The sequence below is a fragment of the Diceros bicornis genome, chromosome 2, assembly GCF_020826845.1.
Source record: "Diceros bicornis minor isolate mBicDic1 chromosome 2, mDicBic1.mat.cur, whole genome shotgun sequence".
Classification (NCBI taxonomy): domain Eukaryota; kingdom Metazoa; phylum Chordata; class Mammalia; order Perissodactyla; family Rhinocerotidae; genus Diceros; species Diceros bicornis.
The window spans coordinates 85,937,555-85,960,074 of NC_080741.1; positions in this window are offsets into that span (position 1 = coordinate 85,937,555).

The following is a 22,520-nucleotide window of genomic DNA, read 5'->3' on the forward strand; positions in this document are numbered from 1 at the left end:
CCAATAATGACGTTTCTGCTGAGCTCTGTTGGTCAAAACAGTCAGAAAAGCCCACCTGGTTTGAAGGCAAAGGAACCCAAATCCCACCTCTCACTAGAAGGAATGTCCAAGTCACTCTATAAGAAGAGATGTGAGGAGGAGACATTGCTGCGTTCGTCTTTGGAAAACGCAATAGATCTGCCACAGCAACTTTGAGGAACACGCGGAGACCATTTTGGCTGTACCAAGGAGGTCTGTGATGGCTAATTTTATGTGTCAACTTGGCTGGGCTAAGGAATGCCCAGATCACTAGTACAACACGATTTCCGAGTGTGTCTGTGAGGGAGTTTCCAGAAGAGATTAGCATTTGAATCGGAGAATTGAGTAAATCGAATCCCCCTCCCAATGTGGGTAGGCTCATCCCATTCTTTGAGGGCCCAGGGTAGAACAAAAGGCGGAGGAAGGGAGAATTCAGGCTCTGTTTGAGCTGAGACTTCCGTCTCCTCCTGCCCTGGGACATCGCCACTCCTGGTCTCAGGCCTCGAGACTCAGACTGAAACCCTCCTCCTGCTTTCCAGTTTGCAGACCACAGATCCTGTGACTTCTCAGCCTCCATAGTCAGTTGAGCCAATTCCTATGATAAATCTCCAGAGAGATATGTAGTATTGGTGCTGTTTCTCTGGAGAACCCTGGCGAGTGCAGTGTCAGTCTGGTAGTTGGGGGAATTAAGCACGTAGAGATTGGGAAGAGTGAGCTTGTTGAAAGGGATGAATTTGGACTTGATCTGAAGGCAGAAGGGAACAATGGAGGTCTGTGAAATAGGAGTGAGCTTGGCACGGCTTTGGGAGACGTAAGATTTGGTGCTGCTTGGGGAAAGCAAGGAGAGCCACCTAGGGATGGCAACACCACTGTATCGTGGACTCAGCTTGTGAGCCTCTGTGACCCCTGGGTCTTTTTCTTCTGTGTCTGGGCTCATTCCCGCATTGGCACTGCTTTTCCATCTCTACCAAAGTCAAAGTCATTACTTTTCCAGCTCCAAGAATTTTGTACTTTTGTTTGCAGGATCGTAATTTTCCATCGGTCAGGAGCACTCTGAAGGTTTTCTTCCTTCTCCCAAGAGTATTAGCGCCTACTCCTAAGCCAGTATCATGTGCAGTGTTGATGCGCACACTCTAGGCCCCTTTGTCTGGGCCCTGACTTGAGCCGGGTGGGTGCTGGCTCTGATCTCAGGGGCCCTAGAACGCTGACGCCAGACTGTGGCAATCTCCTGCAGAGGGAGCCCCCCGCACTGCCCCTTCCTGGCTGCCCGACTTGGTGAAATTACTTATCCTGCCTGCGACTCAGTTTCTTTATCTGTAAATGGAGAGTACAACTGCACCCACCCCATGGAGCTGTGCTGAGCATTTAGCAAGATCAGCCATGACGTGTGTTGAGCTCAGAGCCCGGCCTCTAGCCGCCTCTCAATGAGCATGAGCTGTTATTACTAAGGTCAGGTGAGTATCGTCTGGTACAGGATCAAAAGCCCCGTTTGGTGTGGTAGAAGGAGGACAGGCTCCTGGGGGCAGAGATGGGTCGAACGCCCAGCTGGGCCATTTGCTAGGAGTGTGGCTTTGGGCGAATCACCATCCTTCCATCCGTCCATCCATCCAAAAACTATTTCTTGAGTACTTTCAGTGCTGAGGATTTATCCATGGGAAGGCAGTCCCGGCTCCTTCCCTCATGGAGCTTATCATCTCTCAGGGAGGACAGATGGCGAGCACCGAGCAACCTGCAGGCTGTGTGTTCCCGATGGAGGAGCAAGGGGCTAACCCAGTGATTTTCAACCAGCGACGGTTTTGCGTCCCCCAGCAGATGTTTGTTAATGTCTGGAGATATTTTTGGTTGCACAACTTGGGGGCTGCTACTGGCATCTCGTGTAGAGGCCAGGGATGCTGCTAAACATCCTACACTGCACAGGCAGCCTCCACAACTGAGAATCGTGCAGCCCAAAATGTCAAAGTGCCGAGGTTGAGAAACGCCGTGCCGTAGGAATGCAGGGTTGTGCTATAGAAATGCGTGGCCGTGCCGTAGGAACGCGTGGCCATGCTGTAGGAACACAGGGCCGTGCTGTAGGAATACAGGGCCGTGCTGTAGGAACGCGTGGCTGTGCTACAGGAATGCAGGGCCATGCTATAGGAACGCGTGGCCGTGCTGTAGGAACACGTGGCCGTGCTGTAGGAATACAGGGCCATGCTGTAAGAACACGTGGCCGTGCTGTAGGAACGCGTGGCCGTGCTGTAGGAACTCGTGGCTGTGCTGTAGGAATACGGGGCCGTGCTGTAGGAACGTGTGGCCATGCTGTAGGAACGCGTGGCTGTGCTGTAGGACTATAGGGCCGTGCTATAGGAACGCATGGCTGTGCTACAGGACTGCAGGGCGGTGCTATAGGAATGCATGGTGGAGGTCTGCACCTCACTGGGAGGAGGGGGTTGTCAGGGAAGACTCCGCTGAAGCAGTGACACTGGAGAACTGAGGACCAATTAGCCAGGCAGTATGTATGTCTGTGGATGGGGAGCTGGGGGTGGGAGAGTGTTCCTGGCAGAGGGACCAACATTGCAAAGGCCTGGAGGCGAGAGCGAGCAGGGCCCCGAGGAACTGAGGAAAGTCCACTGCTCCTGGAATATGGAGAGTGCTGGGGGTCGGGGGGACTGAGGCCACAGGAAAGGTGACACTCCTAACATTCAGCGGGCCAGGCCCTGGGCCAAGCACTTCACAGGCATCGTCTCATTGAATCCTCCCTGCCTCCCACTGCAACATGTGTTGTTGTTTTGCCCTCTTGCTGCTGGTTCAGAGAAGTGACAAGTGGAAGGTCACGATGCTCTGTCACGATGTTCTTGTTGCCATGGAGCCTGGCACCAAACACATGTAAGTCCAGGCACCAAGGAGGGGCTCACGTCATGTTTGTTGACTGAGTGAGTGAGCGAATGAATAAGTAAACCAAGCATAAATCTGGGAATCCTAAAGCGGAACTGGGTTAAAGAGAAATGACTGTCCCGTGGGGCCTGCAGAATTGAGGCAGAGCCACACCCTCCTTTAGACCAGTGAGGAGGTGTCCCGGCGCCCAGCTGTGACTTCCTGCCTGGCCCTGAATGTCCTGCTTCTCTTGTTCCTTTCTCCCCCTCGATGGAGAGCGTGTTCCAGAGGCAGCCTTTGTGCTCAGCTGGGAGGGCGTGGGATCGGCCCGGCACATCATTGCCGTGGGATTACCCGAGGATGCATCTGGTGACCCACTCTGTACCTTCTCACAGCGTGGCCCTCAAGGGTCCACAGCAGCCCAGGAGGGGGTCACAAAAGCACAGGTTTCTGGACCCCGTCCCAGACTCTGAGGGCCGGGGGCAAGAAGACTTAACAGTCTGTGGGTTGTGATTTTCACAATCTCCCCGGATGACTTTTAGGGAGGCTGAAGTGTGAGAAACGGCAGCACAAGAGCCTGCATTTCAGTGCGCAGCCTGCGTCCCCCACAGAGGTCCCCGCCTGGGCTGGTGGCGGCTACGTTTGCTGAGGCCCCACTGCGCGCCAGCTCCAGGCCCAGCCCTTCCCCGCAGGGCTTGCTCAGGGAGCTGAGTGACGTGCTGGCACTATTCCCCCATTTTACAGGTGGGGAAACTGAGACCTTGAAAATTGACGTGCCCAGCCAGAAAGATGGCTTTCCTCCAGGCAAGAGGCCTGATCTGTGGTTCATGAGAAAACACAGCCTCATTCCACACGGGTGTTGAAATCTGTTTGTGGCTGGGAGGGGTAATTTGGTTGAGCTCACCTTGCTTGCTTGTGAAATCACTCGGCCTTTTTTTTTTTTTTTTGCCAAATCATTTACTCGAGAGAAAGGCCCCTGGAGGTTTTGGAATGAGCTGGGGGAGACGCAGTGTGAATCCCAACTCCAAGGGAGGAATGAGAAGAATCAGAGAGCAGTGAGGTCGGAGAAGGCCAGTGAGGAGCTGGGACAGGGCCCCGGCGGGGCTGGCGTCCTGTGGGAGGGGAGTTGACTCTCTGAGACCTCTGGGCAAAGATGTCTTGCACCCAGGAACTGGAGTGACGGCACTAAGCTTGTTTACAGCGATGGCACTGTAAACACGGGATCTTTGCTTAGCCTCAGAGAGTGAGCCCACTGGGTTGGGTCCAAGACCCGGAAGTGCCTCCAGAAATCCGCGTCTGCATCCCACCACCAGTGTGTTGAGAAAGATGCCTTGGGGTGCCATGGAGGGCTTTGGGCTGGGGGTCCAGAGATCTGAGTGTGACTCCCAGTTTGGTCCCTTTGCTGTGAGCTTGAGTCAATGTCCGTCCCTCTCTGAGCCTCCGTGTTACCTGTTTGATGTTGGGTTTGAACCAGCTGCTCTCTAAGCGTCTTCTAGTTGGGCCGGCCCCATGGCTTAGCGGTTAAGTGCGTGCACTCCACTGCTGGCGGCCCGGGTTCGGATCCCGGGCGCGCACCGACGCACCGCTTCTCCGGCCTCATGGCCGTGTCACACATACAGCAACTAGAAGGCTGTGCAACTATGACATACAACTATCTACTGGAGCTTTGGGGGAAAAAATAAATAAATAAATTTAAGGGTCTTCTAGCTCTAGGCTGTAAATTCTCAACCTCAGGACCTGACACAGAGTAGGTGCTCAATAAATATGCCTTGAATAAATGAATTTACGTTCGTACAAGGTTTCTCTTCTTCCTTTGCTGGAAATGAGGTTGGCGCGGTGTTCAGCCTCTTCCCACTCATTCCCCACAGATACAGACGCCAGCTCCGGTCAAGCGCTTTCTCTGGCTCCCGTCTGCAGCCTGTTTGCCTGTCTGTCCTCCAGGCCACACCGCCTGGCTGAGTGCCCGGCTGCTGGCTGCCCTCCCTGCCACCCACCACCTGCGGTCTCCTCCTTCCAGTCCAGCCCCCGCAGTGCAGCCAGGGGGTCTTCCCGCAGCACGACTGGAGCCAGCACGTCCCTCCTCCCACACCCAGCGGCTCATCGCCTGTCCGCTGGCACCTCTCCCCTGTACCGCACACCACCTTCCACTTCAGTCGCCACCATTCTCTCCAAAGCCAGGCCCGAGGGGTTTCCCGGCTCGGCTGGGGGAAGTTGGGAAGAGCGGGGGGGATGTGGTCACTTCTCTGTGGGCCCATGTCCCTGGTCGCTCACGGCTCCGTGGTGTGGGGAAGGGCAGAGAGACTGGTCCCCAAATACGTGTCACGTGCGTCAACAGCCCCACCCTGGGTGCAGGAAACGTCACCGTGGGTGAGGACAATGGGGGGTGCAGGGAGGGCCTCTGGTGGGGCCTTTCGTGGCCAACCCTAGACAACCGCGCAGATCTGCGGGAAGAGCGGCCAGTGGGGAGCTAGCCCCTGGCACGCCGCTCCGCTGACCGGCTGTGCGGCTGCGTGAGGCACTCAGCCTCTCTGAACCCCAGTGTCCTCATCTGCACCTGGAGCCGGGACCCCACCCCTCTCGGGGTGGCTGGGAGGTTGCACAGGATAATGGAGGGAAGGTGCGTTGTCAACCCTGGGGAGCTTTGCGCGGACCGGGTACTACTACCGGGCGTCACTGATGAGGGCTGGCCCCGGCCAGAGTCCGAGGTCGCCGAGTACTGCCACTTTCAGTTGCTCCGGTAACGGCCTGTCCCGGGAGGCTGGCTGCGTGGCCGGTTCCTGCTCCGAAGCAAACACCGATCTGGGCTGTACTCTGCGAGGATGGATGAGTGGACACCCAGCAACTCCCAGACTGGACCTTGGCCTTTAAATGATTAATCGTTCAGGCCGCAGATAGAGCCTCGCGTCCTCCTGCCTCCAGGAGGCCTGGGAAGAAATCGGCCCCTCAGCACTTTCGGACACGAGGCCCGAGGCGGGGCCGAGACGTGGTCCTGTCTGCTGATGTCTCTGCCCTGTCTGCTGAATTTAGGGTCGGGCGCTCTTTCATGTAGACGGAGTGCTGCAGTGCTGGGGAGCAGGGCTGTCCTCCCCTCTGTTCAGGTGGGCTTGAGGTTTTGTTTCCTTCTTGGTGACCTGGAAAGTAGCCTGGGTTAGGACTTAAGAGATGTGGGCCTGGGCCTTGACGTTGTCTCCAACTGGTCTGTGACTTCTCTAAGCTTCGGCATCCCGTATATACAGTGGAGACATCAGCCTCACCACGGAAAAGCTCTGGGGACCAAGAAGCAGACCCCAGGCAGGCATGAAGCTGCGGGTCTGGGGGGCACTCTGTGCACCGAATGAAAATAGCACGGGGCTGTCTCTCTGCTCTTCGGCTGACACAGTGGGACGTCAGAGAGCCCTGAGCTCAGCCTTGCCCCTGGGCCCAGGGCAGCTGACTTGGGGCTTCTGGGTCTCAGAGATGCTCCCTTTCCTCTCTTCATCCCTTAGTACCCGGGACAGGCCCAGCACACAGCAGGCTCTCAGAAAAATGGTCATGGAATGGATGAGGGCACCACTGCAATGACAAAGGCTGGGTCGTCCACCCAGCCCACAGGAAAATGCACCGGATGGAAGCACCCCCCATAAACGGCATCTTGCCTGTAGGTGACTCCCGTTCCGTGATCCCTGTGAGGGCAGGGACAATGGTGCGGAATTACATTTTGTTAATTTAACAAATTGGTAATCTGGCTCAGGCCTACAGGGCAGCTGTGTGTGCCGGGCACTGTCTGAGGGGCTCGTCCAGCTGTTCCCTCGTGCTCTCCTCCTGACACCACAGGGAGATGAGAAATCACTGACTCCAGTTGGCAGATGAGGAAACCGAGGCTCGGGACTCAACCAGGTGCCCACATTCACAGGCCCCCAAGCAGCAAAGCTGGGCCTCAAACACAGGTTTGTTTTTTAACTCCGACCCCAGTGCCTTCCCCACGGTGACGCCCTGTGGGCACAGACCATCACGGGGCTTCAAGACAAAGAGGAGGTGAGACTGAGAACATGCGGGAACGTGGGTAGGGAGAGAAGGGCGTAGAGGGTCAGACGCAGCCTGGCAGGGGCCAGAGGAATAGTGCGCCGCCATCTTCACGTGGTATCACTCAGGAAGGAAGCCCTGGACTGGGAAAAAGAGCTACTTTTATGACGAAAGGTGGAGAAAGGAGATGCCTTATAAATGCAACTCGATTCATTGGCTGCCTCTCTCAACAGTCCCCTGGACGCTCAAGAGAGTCATTTAGATTTTGCCTCATCTTTGAGAAATGAGGACTGTCTCTCTACGCTCTCAGGTTATTTTTGAAATTAACATTTCCTCCACCCCACAGAGAACTCTGAAATTGTTCAGAGTTCTTTTTTTGCCATTAACTTCTTTTTTGGTCGAGTTGAATCCCAGAGGGGATAATAAATATATATAGCAGGAAGCAAAACAAAAGAAAAGAGATAAAAACAACTCAGTTTTCAACAAACCACCTTTAACAAATGGGTTCAGGGTTGTTAACAGGTCTTCATCTGCTCTCAGCAAACCTTTAAGAGGCTCTGTTCTGAATACAATGACCACAGTTTGGAGAAGTGAAGCAATGGGGTCGGGAAAGGATGATTCATTTCTATCTAGGAGAGTCCTCTGGTCTTGATCAAATCCTCTCAGAAGATGCTGCCCTTGGCCAACAACTGCACAGCCCAGGCCTGTTTGAAAGCCTGGGGTGACGGCTCCATTAGGCGGCTCTGCTGAGTGACCCAAGGAAGCCCGTTTGATCACCGGGAAGCTCTGACCAGAACATTGCCTTCCCGGCCCTAGCACCTACATGCCCTAGTTTTGCCCCATTCGTCTTTCCTGGGACAATCTACAGGGGCACGTGTTTTATCAGATTTCTCACTCAGTGCATATGAAGTAGGTCACTGATTTGTTCCAAGAGCCCGAAGCCTTGATGTCAAGACTTTTCAGGTTGTGTTACATCAGGTGGTAGGCGGCAGCCGCTGCGGGGGAAGCGTGGAAACCTGGAGAACAGGACTCTGGTCGCAGGGCCACAGAGGTGGGCTCCACATTCACGAGTGTTTTTTGCAGAGGGGGGTGTGGAGCTGCAGAAGCTCTCCCAGAAATGCATCTCTGTCACTCTGATCATGTCACAGCTGCTTAAGCCCTCCCATGCTCCCTGTCACCTTCCGGATGGAACCCAACCACTCTGCTGTGGCCTCTGAGGCCTGTGGTCCTCTGGCCTCTGCTGAGGTGGAATGCCGCTTCGTCACCTATTACACAAGCTTCCAACTTTGTACCCCAGAACACCGAGTTGCCTCTCGTCACCTCCACGCTCCGTGCTGCCTCCCGCCTCGCGCTGCCTTTGCTCCGGCTGTGCCTCCCGCCAGGCATGCCCTTCCTCCCCTCTCACGCACGCACACACGCCCCTGGGCGACTCCTGCTGTCACCCGAGGTTGGACTCCAGCTCGCCTCCTCCCAGCAGCCTCTCTAGCTGTCCCTAGACTAAGGTAAGGGGGCTTTGTCCACCTGCCTCGTCTCTCTCACACGGCCTGTGAGCTCTGAATGGGGAGGGGAGGGTCTGTTTATCTGTGTCTCCTTCCACCCAGCGCGGGGCCTGGGCCCACGAGGAGCTCAGCAAACGGGGGGGATCCGGGAAAGCCGGCTGATGCAGGGCCCTCGGGGTCTGTGGGACAGTCTCCCGCTGTGTCCCGCGTCAGCTCACAGCTCAGACCTCGACCCCCGCGTTGGTGGAGATGCAGCATGGGTCCCGGGCAGCTGCAGGCCGAGGGCACTGCTCTGTGCCGCGGTGCCCGCAAAGATGCCCGTGGGGGGCAGGAAGTACAGAAGGAGGCCGGGAGCACAGAGCCCCCGGCTCCGTTCTCTTCTGATTCACTTTTCTTGAAAGGATGTAACAGCGTTAAAGGAAAAACTTAAAACAGCCAAACACAAAACTGTTTTCATTCTCTATTTTTTCTTCTTATTCTCCACATTTATACGTAATTTTATGTAGTCATAATCAGGGTGTTGCATTTTCCTTCTGAGGAGAAGTTTCTCCCAGGGGCCCGCCCCAGGCTCGGTCCTGGGAGGACGGCGGCGGTGGCGGCGGTGGTGGCGGGGTCACCATCTGCGGGACCCCTTCCGAGCCCTCCTGCCAGTTCCCGGGTCTGGCCCCACTCCAGGCCCCGACACTCCTTCTCCTCCCTCCACCCCGCCCCTAGCACCCGCAGACCGCCCCGCACACCGCGCCTTTACTCCTAAGTGGAGGGGTGGCGTGGATGGAGCGTGCCCGGTGCTTCCCGGAGAAGAGCCCGTTCGGCGCTCCCCCTGCCCCGGGAGGCCAGCAATATCTCCGCGCTCCTGCAGATGTGGAAACTGAGGCTCGGAAGCGAGGCAGCTTGCCCACCAGCCAGGCCTCCGGACTCTTGAGGCCTGGGGTCTTGGCTACTCCCGAATCAGCGGATCCCACGTTCCTGCTCTGGTCACCCGCCTGGTACCTGGTTCTCACCCCGCAAACACGGTGTAGCCCCATCAGCATCCATTCTCCAGTCATGGGTAGAGACGGGCCCTGCAAGGAAGCATGGTGTCCTGGGAGCCAGGGGAGTCTTGACCCGGAGCACAGACCGGGTGGTTCTGCTGCGTACAGGCTGTGGTCTTGGGCAAGTTTCTCAAGCTCTGTGTCTCAGTTTGCTCACCTGTGAAATGGGATCTACCCCGTAGGACTGCTGGAAGGGTTAAATAAGCTGATAGAAGAAAACCACTGAAAACAGTGCCTGGCACGTGACACATGCTATGTAATTGCCATTATTATTATTGTTATTATCACCATCATCATCATCTCTGACTGTGACAAGTCATTTCTAGGCAGAATATGGTCACCCCTGCCCCACTGGGTTCCCTATTACATTTTTTTATTAGAAGGTCGAGGTCTCACAGGTCATGGGGTTTCCTATAGATAACATTTATTGTAGCCCTACTATGTGTCAAGCCTTTTCTATCCATGATCTCTACTCCTAACAACCACCCTGCAAAATAGGTATTACCACCACCAGTTTTCAGATGAGAAAACAGGTTCAGCCTCCCACAGCTTGTCAGAGGCAGAACCAGGATCCACCCTGGGGCGATGAGGGGCCAGAGCCCCGGCTGTCTCTTCACCCCCATTTTCCGCTGGCAGACGTGCTGCTCGCAGTGGCTCTCCTCCCCGAGGATTCTGATGGATCGGTTCTCACGATGATGGCGCACCGCCCTCTTCAGCGAGGAGCAGCGGCTTTGAGCGGATTATGTGGACTTGATACTCTAGATCGTCACCACTGTTGGCCAGCAGAGGCGGGCAATACCAGGACCCTGTCCCCGACTGGAGCCTGTGTCCTCAGCACAGGTGCCGGTCACCATGATGGCCACAGCACTCCTCCCCAGGTCTCTGGAAAGTTCTTCTGGGGAAGCTGGAGGTGAGAAGCTTTCTCCGTCCTTCCCTCCTTTTGCCTTCTTCATTCATCACCAAATTTTTTTTGAGCCCTACTATGTGCCAGGCCCTGTAATAAGTGGACTAGCACATGCAAAGGCCCTGAGGTGGGAGGGAGTTTGGCGCGTTGGGGAACAGAGAGGAGGCCAGTGTGAATGGAGCCGGCTGAAGCTGGGGAAGTGAGAGACGAGGAGCGTGGAGAGGAGGGCAGTGGCCAGACTTTGGCGGCCTTCTCTGCTCTGTGAGGAACTGAGACTATAGTCTAAATGTAGACGCCCTTGGGCTGTTGTTCTGAGGCTATGGAGACCAGTGTGAGCTTATTAGTGGCCCTAACCACACCCGCCCCGCCCACCCCAGGATCCCTCCACTCATGTTCTCCTCGCCCCGCTAGCTACTCATGCTAGCACTCCAGTCATCCTAAACTCTTCCCTCACCCTCCATCTGTCATCTTATCCACGTCCCCTTCTAGACGTTTCTCAAACCCATCCCTTCTTATCCAGCCCCGGGCCCCTCCTCTGGGTCAGGGTCCCCCCTCTCTGTATGACCTTGCTGTAGCCATTCTCCTCCAACTGTCTCCAACCTCCATTTGTTCCCCTGGAATCCATCCTTCACAAGCCCTCTCAAACTAAAATCTCGCTGTCACTCCCCACCTGCAAAACCTTCCATGGCTCCCCAGGGTCTACGCTGCACTCTCCAATGTGGTAGCCACTAGCCACATTAGATGTAAATTAATTAAAGTTAAATAAAATTTAAAATGCAGTCAAGTGAACCCCACCTCAAGTGCTCACATGTGGCTACCCTGTTGAACAGCACAGATACAGAAGAGTTCCCTCATCACAGAAAGTTCCGTTGGACAGCGCTGGGCTCTAGGAGATAAAATCCAAACTCATTAGCCTGGCATTTATGGCCTTAAACGATCGGGCCTCACTGGCCTGTCTCGGTTCATTTCCCTTCAGTCTCTCCCCGTGCACACTCAGCTGCAGCCACGTCACACAGCTCTACAATTCCCAACTGTACTTGTGTTAGCGTGTCGGGTACCCTTCTAGAGTGTATGCAAATGTGTGCAAATATGTGTGGGGCGTGTGTGTGAGTATAGCTGTGTATGTGTGTGGGGGTCTGTTTTCTCGTTTCCCCTCCTTTCTTATACGAAAGATAGGGTACTAAGGTTTCTTTTTTGGACGATGAAAGTGTTATAAAGTTAGATTATGGTGATGGTCACACAACTCTGTAAACATACTAAAGCTGTTGAATTGTTACTTTAAACAGATGAACCTTATGATAGGCAAATTACATCTCAATAAATCCATTTTTTAAGAAAGGTAGAGTGCTACATATACTGATATAGACTGTTTTGCACCTTGCTTTTCTCATTTCACAAGATAGCCGGGAGCTCTTTCCTCATCACTGTGTGCAGAGCTTCCTTGTTCTTTATACAGCCGTGGAGTGTTCCACTGTGTAAATGTTCTGTGGTTATTTATCATGGCTCTGGCTCATAGACACTTGCGGTCACTCCAGCCCTTTGCTATTCTGGACAATGCTGCAGGAATAACTTGTTCCCTGTGTGGGCTGGAGTATCCATAGAACAAATTTCTACAAGTGGGGCTGCAGGGTCAGAGTAGCTACATTTGTAATTTTGGCAGATATTGCAAATCTTTCTCGGTAGAGTTGTATTGATTTGCACTCCCACTAGCAATGTATGAGAGCACCTGTTTCCCCAAACTTCACCAACAGACTTGAATGGTTTATCAGTGCAGTTTTAAATTACATTTCTCTTACGAGTGAGATTGTGCAACTTCTAACACGTGTAAGAGCGTTTGGAGTTTATTTTGGGGAAATGCCTGTTCATGTCCTTTGCCCATTTTTATTGCCCATTTTTATTATTTTGCTGGTCTTTTCCATCTTGATTTCTAGAAGCTCTTTATATATTGTGGCAATTAACCCTGGTCTGTGATATAAGATACACTTTTTTCCACAATTTGTCATTTGCCTCTTGTGATTTTTCTTATGTTTTTTTTTCACACATAGAAATTTAAAAGCTTTTTTTATCTTGTGAAATTCACCAATCTTATCTTTTCTGGATTTTGGATTTTGAGTGATAGAAATACCTTACCCACTTCAAGGTTTTAAAGGAATTTGCTCAAGCTTTATTTTGATACTTTATGGTTTCATGTGTTTGCTATTAAATTAGAATTTTGATGCACTTGATCCATTTGGTGTATGGTGTGGTGTAGGGACCCAAGCATATGTTTTTCCAAATGACTATCCATTCATCTCAACACCATTTATTAGTAAGTCCATTTACATCCCCACTGACTTGAGATGTTGCCTCTATCATATACCAACTTGCTACATGGATTTGAACCTATTTCTAGACTTTCTACTCTGTTCCATTGGTATGCCTGTCTCTCGTGTGTCAGAGCCACGCTGGTTTATATGATTGAGGTTTTATGGTATAATTCCGATCTAAATCCACCCCTCCATGATGCTTTCCACGAGATCCTTAAACAAATAGGACCTCCTTTCCCCTCTGCTCTTAATGTACCGTGTGCCTCTGACCCCCACTGACTGCAAGCTCTGTAAAAACAGGGCTTTGCCCTCTATGACTGCTGACCCAAACTGCCTGGGGTGGGGCCTGGCATGGGACAGGCCACCGACACCCACATTCATCCCTCTCGTCACAGAGATAGCCTTCAAGTGCACTGGGCTGTATTTTCCCAGACATCACATTTTTCCTTGTTGGAGAATCAAGACACAGCTTCCCCACCTCCAGCCTGCGGGCATTTCTCCCAGAGTCCCCCCAGATGTCTCAGGACCCAGGCTGGTAGCTCTGCAGTGAACTTGGGTGTCTTTTCAGAACCAGATGCTCCTCTTTGGACCCTGGACGCTCAAGGGCCCCCTCGGACTGGCCTCTCCTCCCCTCTGGTGGGCTTCCAGCCCCGGGGACCCAGCCCCTCTGTGTCCAGGGGGAGGTTCCCTCCCTTTGCGGAGAAGGCGGAGTTGGAGTCCCGTTATTCTTTCTTCTGTCAACATGACAAGAAGGTCACTTTGCCCTGCTTTTGGTGTCCACTCCCACTCAAGACTCTGCAATGGAAAAAGCCTTTTCTGTTGACCCTAGAGACATTTTGGCAAGTCTGGGCCCCCTCATGGCTCTCAGCTCTTTTTAAACATCAGGCCATTTTAAGGGCTGCCTAGCACTGGCAAACATTTCTGGAGACTGTCCTCCACACCAGACCCTGTGCCAGGTGCCAGGGGACACCAAGACGGCTTCCACCCATCCTTGGAGAGCTGCATTTCCAGTAGGGCACCCAGAGAGACACAGAAGAATCCAACGGCATGGCATTGACACGAGAGGGTGTGTATCCGGGGGTCTTCCGGGTCCCAGTTCTCTTTCCTGACGCAGAGGTTCGCACAGTGTGGCATTTTCTCAAGCGGGGGTGAACTCTGAGCCTGTCTAATCTACCTCCTCCCCGCATTTCACCCCTGACAACACTGAGCCTCAGGGCGGTGACAACACCCCAGGTTCCCGGGAAGCCAGATGCAGAGCTGAGAATTGGGGCCCACAGCCTGGTTCTCGGGCCTTCCACCAACCTGACTGTTTTCTCTCTGCCTCAATCCCAACAGAACCAGCTCCACGGCCAGTCACCACACCCTCCCACCGCCACTCAGGTCCCTCTGTCTCCCACCACCCCCACTGCTGCACGCAGGATCCGGGCCAGCATCACCTCCCCGGATTGTCTCAGTGCCTCCTCACTGCTCTCCCTCTGCTCCTCTGGGAAGCCAATGGGATCTTACCACAACGCCATTGTGATCAGGTCACCCTTTTGCTTAACTCTCCGTGGCTCCCTGTTGCTCTTTTTTTTAAATTACTTAACCTTTTTATTTTGGAATAATTGTAGATTTGTGTGCAATTGCAAGAAATAGTAGAGGGGTCCCGTGTATCTTCTGAAACCCAGTTTCCCCAAGTGGCAACATCTTGAATCACTGTTCCCTGTTGCCTTTAAGATAAAGATAGAGATTGTTACTCTAGTTTGGCCTGGAACCAGAGAGATCTGGGTTCAAATCCTGGCTTCACCACTGACAGAGTGACTCTGGCAAATTATTTTGCCTGTCTGAGCCTCAGCTTCTTTGGGTATAAAATTTATAATAAAGGTACTCACCTCAAAGAGTCGCTTGAGGCTTAATGAGATAATATTTATAAAGTGCTTAAAACAAGACTGACATATTAATCGGCACTCGATAAATGGTAGAATGGCCTGGAATGCTCTGGCCCCTGCCTACCTCTTCCTGCCTACAATCCCCCTTACTCTCTCTGCTTCAGCCACACTTACTTACCTTCTTTCTGATTCTCTCTCTTGTCTTGCTCCTTCCCCACCCCAGGACCTTTGCACATGCTCTTCCCGCTTTCCTGAATGTTTCTCACCCCTGTACACTGTTAACTCTGCTTTAGTCTTCAGCCCAAGTGTTCCTTCATCAGAGAAGCCTTTGTGACCACACAGACCTGCTCATGTTCCTTCTCTCATAGTGCTGTATGTGTTTAATTTTCCCTTATGAGTCCTTATTTCAGGATGTAAATATATAATTTGTGTTATTACTGATTATTATTCTCCTCCACCAAACTATGAGTTCGCAAAAGTCAAGATAATGTTTGCTTTGCTCATCAACATATCCCCAGCACCTATAGAGGGTCTGACACTGACGAGGGACCAATAAATATGTCTCCACTGAAGCAATGAGCAAACAGCAGGGGTGGGTGGGGAGAGAGGGTGATGAAGAGGATGATGGTGAAGATTTTATTAGCAAACGTGTATAGAATGTTTATTGTGTGCCACACAATATGCTCAACACTTTGTGTGAATTATCTCATTTAATTCACTCACATTTAAAATAACCTCAGTCTTTCTCTATCCAGCTTTATTTTTTCCCTTGGCTTTTTATCACTGCCTGATATGATATGTTTACATAGTACCTGATTTCTTCACTAATGTAAACCTCACAGGCTCAGGAATCTAGTCTTGTTCCCTTCTGTGTCCCTCGAGCCCAGAACAGTGCCCAGTACACAGTAGGCACTCAACGAATATTTGTGGAAAGAACGAAGGATCACGAGGAACATACGAGGTAGGCACACTATGACCCCACTCTCATTTTAAACACATGGTGACAGAGGCCTGGAGAAATGAAGTACCTGGTCCAGGTAAAGTCTGGAGCTGGGGCTGAACCTGAGCCCTCTCACTGCAAAGTCCATGCATTTAACCGTGATGCTCTCCTGGATCGGGTTCCCCCAAACGGACCCTGAGACCAGGATTCAAGCTCATGTAGTTGATTCGGGAGATGATTCCAGGAAAGACCAGTAGGGAGAGGGGAGTGAGGCAGGGAAGGGGGCCAGCAAGGTGCCGCGTCAAGCAGCTCACCCCTGTGACAACCAGAGCTGACTCCCACGGGGCGGCTGGGAGCTGGGGTAGACCAGCAGGCTGAGCTACCCTGCCCGAGGGGCGGGGGGCTGGAGGACTCATATACCAGCTCCCACCCTTGCTTGTCAAGGGCTGCCCCAGGGGGTGTGAACTCTCCAGCAGGTCTGGCTTGTCCCCCGTGGGCTGATGCTCCCGTGGCCAGACAGAAGTCCTCAGGCAAAGAGTCGCTCGTCTTTGCCAAGGGAGTGTAGTGGGGCACTCCTGGACCTTTTTCAAACACCATACAGTCTCACCACCAAAAGGTTGCTGTGTTTTCTCCAAAGATGACATTTAAAGACCACGTACTTATAGGAGAAAAGCTCTTCCTCTTCCTCCCCAGGGCTCGGCAGCTCTTCTCACCCACACCCTCTTCCTCTCGCTTCTTGGGGTCCTCATATCCTTCAAGGTCTGGTTTAGATCCCGTCCTGGGTCCAGGCTGGAGGAAGTCCCAGAGACGACTTGGTGCACCTTCCAACTCAGCAAAGGAGTTCAGCATAGGTCTATGGGACGGGCCCCGTCAGGGCTGCAGTCTGATCTCTGGGTGGCCCTATTCTACCCTCTCGAGTCCTACAGAATGCATCTGGTCCCTCTGCTGCGTCACGGTCCATGCATGTGGCCTGAAAACCCTCCTCCCCCTCCCCAGCAGCCTCTGCAGTTCCTAACGTGACCGGGTTTCCTGCCTCCACCTGCATGGGCTTTCCCAGCAGCCTGCCCCGGCATCTCTTAAGCCCATCGGCCATCTAAATCCCCGGGGCTCTCCATCAAATCCGTGACTTCCAAGTCAGGCGGAGAGCCCCCATCTGAACTTGAAGGACGGCGTCTTCAGAACCACAGTACAGAATGGGCTCTTGGTCCGTGTTGAAGTTCACCTTGATAAACACAGTCCCAGGGAGGAACCAGTCTTGTCCGTGTCGTCCTGCCCCCCTCACCCCCGACCATGCTGGCCTCTGTTCCTCCTGAGGGTCAGTCTCTTTCACGGAGAAGTGGAGTTGAACTTCCCTTATTTCTATCCTTCCTCTCTCCGTCTCAAGGAGGGGCTCTGCACCTACCTCCTCTTACCACAGAACCCAGCTAAAGTCACCCAGTTCTGCTCTCCTGAGCATTTGGGTTTAGGGCAGACCTGAGCTGGTGTGGGCCTATCCCCTTTCCTGACCCCCTTCCCATCCCACCAGCCCCTCTTGAGGAAAAGGATTTGTGCACATTCATCTTTGAGCCCTGCACACCGTGCAAGGGCCTGGCTCACTGTAGACACACGTGTCAAATAAGTGAATGGATGAATCCTCAGCGTGGGACCCGAGACTCTCTATGGCTGCATGGTCGTCCTCCTGCCTCTCTCCCTGTGTCTCCCTTCACACACCCACGCTCCAAGCTCGTCAGACCCCTCACCTGCACATTCTCATCCCCATGCCCCCTTCTCACCTCTGTCGTCTCCCTCGGAGTGCCCTTGCTCTGCTTCCTCATTCTCTTAGGGAAGCCCTTCTGGGGATGGAGAAGAGGCAGCCGGCCTGGCCTTCCTCTTTCTAGATCAGTGCCTTAGCTGATCCGTGCCTTCGTTTGCTCAACTGCAAAATGGGGATAAGAAAATGATCTGAGGTCTGGTTCCCCAGAGGCAGAGCCTGAGATGGGCATTCTTGTGCATGGAATTTACTGAGGGAGTGCTCTCGGGAGAAGTCTGTGGGGGAAGGAGGGAGGCAGGTCAGGGAGGGGGAAGGATCTTGGCAAAGATGTGGTTTCAGGAGGACACCCTCAGCCTGATGCCATGGAGAGCGCTGGAGGGTGAATTGCACCACAGAGGTTGTTGTTAGCTAGTGGTTCCCATCAGCCAAAGACAATACCCTCAGGAACCCGTGCAGGTCTGAGAAGCCAACACCCACAGAGCTGGGCTGGGTCTACCTGCCAGGCGAGGGCGGGGCGGAGCCTTGATAATATCCACTAACAAACACCTGCCTCTCAGAATCAGGGGAGGGAACAGGCGTATTTAAAACACTGAGCCTAGTAATCGATGCTTCATAGAGTTGAGCTAGTGTTTTTGTCAGTCGTCCTCTGGCTTCACAACTCAGCTGAGATCCCGCCTCTGAAGTCTTCCTCACCCCCATCCAGAGGATGAAGCGTCCCTCCCCCCGGCTGCCTCGGCACTCTGTGTTTTCCCTTCTCCTTTAAGTTTTAGAACTGCACAGTACAACGCGGGAGCGTTGCTACTGTAAGAGAGTCTAACGGGGCCTGAAATACACAGGGTGGAATGTTCTCTCTGCCCCACATCCTCCCCAGAGGAAAGCCCTGTGAAACCGTCGTTGGCGGCACTTTGTTGCTCCCGTGTGTCGGCCTCCTTGTACTTGGGGAGCTGGGTTTTCCTGGCTGCAGTCAGAGTCCTTACGGGAGGGATCTGGCTGGTTATTTTCTTCTCCCCTGCTCCATAGACATGTCTCAGCTCCGAGCCAGCCCCGGTTTCTAGATTGTAGGGCGGCGCGGGGTAGGGTAGGGTGTCAAATACAGGTTTCCAGCCTCCTCCCCTCGGAGATTCCCACCTTGGAGACCTGAGCCAGCCCCAGGAATCTCTTTAGAGATTCTGGCAACAAGCTCTCCAGGCGCGTGAGGTACAAATCTAGCCTGGAGGATGTTGTGTTACAGGGGGCTTCCCTCTGATGAACATCTCGCCCATGATTTATTTAGACGTCTCCTCCTTTTTGCCTAGTAGGATTATTATTTGGTGTGTGCATTTAATAACTTTGCGGCTGAAACAGTAAGACACGGTCATTGCAGGGAATTGGAAAATAAAGTCAGCTTTAATCCCATCCCATCCCGACCACCCTGAGGGGCCTTCACGGGGCCCTGGGCTCACGCAGAGATTCCCACTTTGCTGCCGGCCATTTCCCGCCCCGGCCTCTCGACGGCGCCAGCGGGCCGGGCCTCCTCCTCCTCCTCCTCTCACTGTGAACTCGGAGCCGCCGCGCTCACCAGCTCGCCCAGCGCCAGTGGCTTCCCCGCCTCTTCCTCCTCGTCCGGCAGCGCGGAGCAGCGTTTCCCTCGGTGCTTGCTGCCAGTTCCGTCTCTCAAGCAGCCTTCCAGTTTGGAGAGTCTGTCAGGGCCCTATTTTTAGCGGAGCGGGACTTCTCTGGGCGGCCAGATTGTCGAAGCCCCCTCACCACCAGATGCGCTTCCGCGGCGTCAGTGGAAGCTCCGCTCTCCTCAATTCTCACACGCTCGCTCATCACCTCGCAGAGCCTTTGCACGTCTGTCATCCCTCCCCTCGCCCCGCCCAGTGTCGGATGAGGAAACTGAGGCTCAGCGGGGAGAGGCGGCTCCTCTACGTTCCCACATGCAGTAGGGGCGGAACCGGGCCTTCCGCTCTGGTTGGGATCCGAGTGCCTCACCCATCCTGGTGGCCCCGGGGAGGTGCTCCTCCACTCCACTCCAGGACCCTTTGTGCCTGGGATGTGCACATGACCACATTCTGCCGGAGAGAGCGGGGCGGGGAGTGTGTGTCTGTGTATAAATAGACAACACTGATCTTCCTCCGCTAACCCAGAGGGCATAAGCTGCCAGCCCGCTGGCCAAAAACCTACCACAGCTGTATTGTGTTCAGTCCTCTCAGAGTTTTACATTTTTCAAAATTAGTTCATGGCATTTCAAGATCAAGAGTATTCACGTAAAAATCCAGATGTCCAGCTTCTTTTGAAAAAATAGAAAACTGGCAGTCTAGGCTCGTGTCCCTGCTTGCCCACAGTCAGGTGGAGCTGAGTAGTGGCTGTACCCATCTAACACGGCAGACGCCACAGTCCCCACCACTCCTTATTACCTCCCCAAAGAGAGACAGTGTCAGCTCCTATGTGTCACCTCACACTGTTGCTTTTTCTTATTCGTAGATTCCAGGGCAGACAGCCCTAAGTCAGAACCAGCCCACCTCACTGAGTATTGCCTGGTCCTTACAGGCGTTTGAGTTTGCTACCTCTGCTGTCCTTCAGATCCCTACCAAATCATCCTTGCAAATCCCAGAGCCTCAGCACACAGTAGGTGCTCAAAAATAACGATAGCTACCATTTGGTGAATGCTTATCCTGGAGGAAGCTGTGGAATTGATCAACCTTTTCAGAGATGACCTGACAGGCTCGGAGAGGGTGAGGGCACGCCCCAGGTCACACGGCTGGTGAGTTCATCACTGGGACTTTACGGCGTCACTCCCTTTTGCACTGAGTTGCCTCACATTTTGCAGCTTTTCATGCGCATTCCTTTTGTCTTTTCATTTTGCCTGCTGGTTTCTGAAGGTTTCATAAAAGAGATAGTAACTAATGCTGAACCTTGACACTACGCCTGGGCAGAGACTGACTGAGAGAGGCAGAAAGGCATTTTCATCGTAGAAACAGCAGAACAACACTGACATGGGATAGTGCTAAATGTGTGTCAAGGAGGGGCACTGTGAACCAAGTGGAGAAAGGAGTGGAAAGGTCAGTTGGGGCCAGAGCACAGAAGGCCTTGAATGGCAGCCCAAGGCTATGGGACTTCTGAGGGCACTGGGGAGCTATGAAAGGTTTTAGAGCAGGAGTGGACATGATCTGTGTCTGGCTTCATGAACACTAGTGTGGCAGCAGGATGGAGGCAGCGGGGATGCCACTGCAAGAATCCAGAAGAGAGGTGCTGGGGGCCTGAACGAAGGCCCTTCAACAGAGGGCAGAGAGCAGAGTCCAGGGAGACGGCGGAGACCCGTCCATGAGGACTTGGTGATAGAGTGCCGACAGCTGGTCACTTGGAGGCACCGCAGTGTTGTTAACTGGGATGGGGAAGGTGGGAGGCGATATGGGCTGCTGGGGCATCTGTGGGGAGATGTCCTCCGGGCACCCCAGAGGGAGGACCCAGCTGCAGCCGGAGATGCAGTGCCGCTTGCCAAGCCAAGTGTGGAGCAGTGAGAATGGGGCGCTCTGAGCCAAGAAGAGCCTGGAGACGCCTCCTCTCACACCTGCTGGACTTCCTTCTGGTCACTGGCTCCCAGGCCCCCTTTTCCCTCTATGCCCAAGTCCCAAAGAGTGAACATCCTCTGCCCCATCTCAGGGCTGCAGAGCACAGGCCATGATGAATTCTGTTCCCATGAAAGGTGGCAGGTGGCAAGATCCCAGACATGCCTGGGAAGCAGGTGTTCCCAACACCCCGAGCCCAGCGTCTCCGGAGGCCCTAGCCACTCATTTACCAGAGGGAAGCCTGGGGAGGAGGAGTTACCATGGTCAGGCCCCCTGCCCTACCCCCATGGGGGCCCATCTTCTTCTCTCTTCCTGCGAGCAGAGCACTGCATTTGGGTTTTTATAAAGCCAATAAATAAATAAGGAAGGGGGCATGATTAATTGATGGCATGGAGCAGACCAAGGCGCTGGGAGTCAGGTGGCCAGGCTTCCTGGAGGAGCGAGGCTTTTCAGTGACCTGGGGCCTGTGCCAAGGAGGGGAAGCCTGCTTTGCGGAGATGCTCTCAGTGTGCCCAGGGTTTTCGCCTTTCTCCGCAGGCAGGGCCTCTTTCCTGGCCTCCTCCTCCTAGGTGGGCCAGCCTGGAGGCTGAGGGCCAACAGGTGCCCCTGACCTACCCCCATCTTTTCTCGGGGTCTGAATGCCCTCGCGCTAAACTCCCTAGGATCGGTCCAGCCAGCGCCCTCCCTCAGAGCCAGGTCTGCTTGCTCCATCTGCCTGCTCCACATCTCAGTTCACCGCACACTGTGTGACCCCAGCCGCAGGTTGCAGTGGCGCTGGGGAGGCCTGGGGCACCCTCACCCAGGAGGAAGAGTCGGCAGGCTGAAGGCGGGGGTGGGGTCGGCTAAGGGCTGGCGCTGACGGCGGTACCTGGAGCTGGCATCGGAGAGAGGCGGGAGACGCCGCCCCAAGGCGCCCGGCACGTGCGCGAGGAGGAGGGCGCGGGCGGGCCGGCGCGCTCCGGGTCCCGCAGGGCGCTCTCCGCGCGGAGTTCGGGGCGGGCCGAGGGGAGCGCGTGGGGAGGCGGGAGCGGGGAGGGCGGGAGGAGGCGGGCAGAGCGCAGTGCAGCGGCGGCAGAGGCGGCGGCGGGGCGCGGGGCGAGGCGGGCGCGGGGCGGCCGCGCAGAGGAGCCGCAGCCGCAGCGGGGCCGGGCCGGCCGGGCGCGCTCGGGCGGCGGCGGCAGCATCTCGCGCGCGGAGCCGGCGCGAGCAGGTGAGGCAGGGCGGCCGGGCCGGGGCTCTGGGCCTCCTCCCCTCTCCCTCGGTCTCCAGCTCCCTTCCTGCCAGTTTCCCTTCCATAGGCGCTCGGCCCCGGGGGCCGCTGCCGGCCCGAGCCGGAGCGCGTCCTGGGTCCCCTCGCCCCCGGGGGCGGTGCCTCGTCAGCGGTGACCTTGAGCCGGCACCAGGCGGCGGGCGGGGCGGGCCGGGTGGGCGCCTCGGACCCGGCGCCCACGGGCGCGGGGAGGGGGCGCGCCGCGCGCCTGCCGCGCGCAAACTTTCCGGGCTTGGAGCAGCCCCGGAGCTGGGGGGCGTCCAGGGCGCTAGAACCCACCAATTTCCTCCTTCCCAGCTGTCTGACCTCTGCGCCCGGCGTCCCCCCAGTGTTGGGGGGCTCCCGTTTTTCCAGGCCCTGGTTCCTGCAGGCCGGGGACGTGACCAGAGCTTGGCGGTTGACCCTGGGCTGGGGGCTTCTCTCGTCGCCAAAGGTGGTGTTCAGGTTTCTAAGAGCTCATGCGCTGGAGGACGCTCCGCCGGGTGCTCTCCGCATCTTCGGCCTTGGCTTTTCCTGGCGTCCCGCACC